Raw genomic sequence first — 3,526 nt, 5'->3', positions numbered from 1 at the left:
TCGGCATCCTGGCGACTTCCTGTAATCTAGTTCGGCAATGCATGCTGGGTACTTTACTGCCTCGAGCACGGCATCCTGGTTCGTCATACCCCATCTCATCCCATCTCTCGCCCCTTTCGATGTCAGATCTTCTCTGGTCTGGAATATTTAGGCTGTAATTGATGCGCAATTTGAACCGTGATCGGATTACTGGATTACCTTCCCGTGTAGGTCTAATTGTTTCCCCCCCGGGAATGCGACAATTAGTCTTCGATCTGTGCGACCCTTCTGAATTTATCAGGAACATGAACTGTTCGTAGTTCCTAATTTAAGCATGTGATCTGTGATTTCTAGCCATTTCGTTTTGTAGTTTAAATCTGATAAGCAATTGCAGTACGAGGATCGTGCTTTTCATGAGACATGGGTGCACTACTGTACTAGTATAGTTGCCACTTGTGTGAAATCTCAGATCTAGTTAGGCCATTATCATGCTTTACATAGTCATTTAGTGGTCCAATGTTGCATTGCATCTACGGACTTGCATTATTGACGAGGGTGTATTTGGTTTGGGGCTCCATTGAAAAGGGAAGCATAAATATTCTGTCTGCCACCAAATTCTTTGTGCCTTTCTGTACTACAAACATAGGACCGGGATGTTATTGGTGTGAGCAATCAGAAGGAAGCAATAAAACATGCTGTCTTGTGTACATTTCACCATCCGCCAATCATTTTTTTATATCATCATCTTATTACCGTGACCAAAACTTACTCTTGTTCTTGCCCTTGCAGATCGAGGATATTGTCTGAGTGGCCAGGCGAGCCTGCTACAGAGCTTTGCCCATGGAGGCAACTGCGTGATCGAAATTAGTTTCAGTTTTGCTAGGATGTGTCATTATGAATCTGATACAGTGTGAAGTATGTGTTACATCTACTCCTGCATACATGAAACTGCATGTGTATAGATAAATTTCTCTTGATCTGTAGCGCATTTGCGCCTTGGCATAGCATTTTTCTTTCCATAGAACTGAATGCCGTGGATAGAACTGTTCAGGCAGTCTGTCTTAGTAGTAGCTACTGAAAACTGACTTGCACTGCTTCATGGAAATCTCTCACGGTCACAGTGAAGAACTCTACTTGTACAGCCAAAATTGATTCAAATCCTACGTATCTAGAACTGCATCTTCACATTCTTTAGTGCAGCCATGTAGTAGCACTGTAGTAACCTTCTAGATCAGTTCATTTAGCGATTTTTTCCGGGAGTTCATCTTGTAATCTATTTAGATCATGAAGTTTCTAGGACAGTTGCCTGCCTGCTTGTGTGATAGGCATCACCTTTCGTGTATGAAAGAAACAAGCCGATCCGGTTCCTTTGGTTGAACAGGATGTTCTTGGGTAGTGTGAGCAAGTACTGCATCAACAGCCTGGGCTGCCCCGTCTCGTGATCAAGGGTGCCTGACCCATCCTCGACCAAACAAACATTCCTCATTGTATTCCACACCGTGATTCTTGAGGTTTCTATTGTGTTGTACGTACGTACTCCTGTGCAAATTCATTGCACACTTGCAAGAGTACTATATGGCTTATGTTAGTATCATTCATGTGTTTGTTAGTGCTTGGTTGGATGAGTCTGGATTTGTGCGCCTCCGATCTGATGCGTTTGTGCGTGCGTGTGTTGAGCAGTGACCTCAGATCTGGTGAAGGGCGCCAAGGAGAAGCAGCTGAAGGTCAAGGGCCCAGTCAGGATGCTGCTCAACATCACCACCAGGAAGTTCCCCTGTGGTGAAGGTAGCCACCTCCCTCTCTTTGCCCTTCTGCCCGATCCCATTTGCTTAGTAGCTCTGCATTGTATCTGGTCCTTACATGCTCACAGTAGCTCAATGGTGATGTGGGTCACTATGTTTTTTTGGATAGCTGACTGTTTAGACCGCTGCGACCTTTCCGTGACGATGATGATGTTGTGCTTGGCAGAGGATGTGAAACATTTAGACCGCTGCGGCCTTTCCGGTCTTTGATGATCTAAAATTGAGCTTTTTAAAACTGATGCTTAGCATGCCATCAACGTTTTTTTGTTCCTCATCTAGAGATGCAGCTCCGTGTGTTGGTGTGATATAATGTAGAGGAGTTGCATGTGAATCGTTTGTCAGCTGAGCATATCATGTTACAAGGAGATGCTACTGAGATTTTACGTCGTTGAAGTATCTTAAACCGAGCTTTTTAAAACTGATGCTTGGTTGATCTAGTTCTAGTATATTAGTTGGGTGAGAGTCTGTTGTTGATGGTGTTGTGTTGGCATTTCTTTTTACGTCGTTGAAGAATAAAAAGGATAAGCATTTCTCCAGCAAATTCTGAAGTAGTTGCTGCTGTGTAGTCATCGGCTGGACCTATGCATTTCATCATAAGTCAGATATTGCTTGGACTATACTTCTGAATAGAATTGAAACATTTCTCTTTCATTTATTTGTCTTCAATGCTTTGGATCAAACAACTCTCTTGAACACATGTTCGTTAGTGTGGTGATGGTTAAACAACTACAGTTGATCGGTGTTTTTTGCATTTTTGGATTTCTCAACCTTGGATATTTTACCAAAAATAAACCCTTAGATTCGTTTCCATTCCTTTGATCATAATTTGTTGTGGTTGCTAAGTATTTTTTAGCAGTAATAAAAACCTGGCTCTTTCATGTTGCAACCCAACAGGAGCACCCCTGTTTGTCTGCGTAATACACATATTTGCTCTGCTGCTCTTAGTTTTAACTAGCCAACGCAAGGATGACGACAACCATCGTTGTTAGATTTTGTTACCCATGTTGAAGTGTAGAACAACAGCAGGTTAAAACGTTTTATTTTCCCTATGCAATTCTGTTGTTTTATTTGCCATTTATAGTATTGTACAAACTGATGCATTCCTAGCATAAACAAATTATTCTGTAAGATTTGTAAACTAATGGAAACTCAGCAGCAGCAACTGTATACTTCAGCAGCAGCAGTATACTTCAGGAAGTTCTGTTCATTATACTAATGCCTCAGCAGTAGTATACTATATTAGCTGTTGTTCCTGTTATCCATACTTCATTATTCTGTTATCCATACACTACTGGAAATAGAGAATTTGCCATCAGTCAGTTCTTTGCCATCTGCCAGCAGATGGCAAAGAACGTCTTTGCCATCTGCTTACAAAAAATAGATGGCAAAGAAATGACAGATGGCAAAGAACCTGGTTGCCATCAGTCAGTTCTTTGCCATCTGCCAGCGGATGGCAAAGAATCTTTTCCGTCTGCTGGCAGATGGCAAAGAAGTGGGTGGGCCCAGTGAATAACGGCGCTGTAACGACCCACTAGCCCCACCTCTTTGCCATCTGCCAGCTGAAGGCAAACATTCTTTGCCATCAGCTGGCTGATGGCAAAGAGGTGGGGATTTGCCATCCGCTAGCTGATGGCAAAGAAGTGGGTTTTTGCCATCCGCTGGCTGATGGCAAAGAGGTGGGACTATCTCCTCTCCCAACTCTCAAAAAAAAAATCTTCTCCCCTCTCTCCCAGCCCGGCCCCACC

The 3,526-nt window shown here is 43.0% G+C and overlaps 2 pseudogenes; both read left to right on the top strand.

Moving 5' to 3' along the window:
* The first annotated feature begins 1,941 nt into the window (after positions 1 to 1,941).
* Positions 1,942 to 2,026, top strand: LOC123072309 (uncharacterized; annotated as a pseudogene).
* A 99-nt stretch (positions 2,027 to 2,125) lies between these two features.
* On the top strand, positions 2,126 to 2,209 carry LOC123072247 (uncharacterized; annotated as a pseudogene).
* Positions 2,210 to 3,526: the final 1,317 nt, after the last annotated feature.

The sequence above is a fragment of the Triticum aestivum genome, chromosome 1A, assembly GCF_018294505.1.
Source record: "Triticum aestivum cultivar Chinese Spring chromosome 1A, IWGSC CS RefSeq v2.1, whole genome shotgun sequence".
NCBI classification, from domain to species: Eukaryota; Viridiplantae; Streptophyta; class Magnoliopsida; order Poales; family Poaceae; genus Triticum; species Triticum aestivum.
This window is presented reverse-complemented; position numbering and strand designations above follow the sequence as displayed.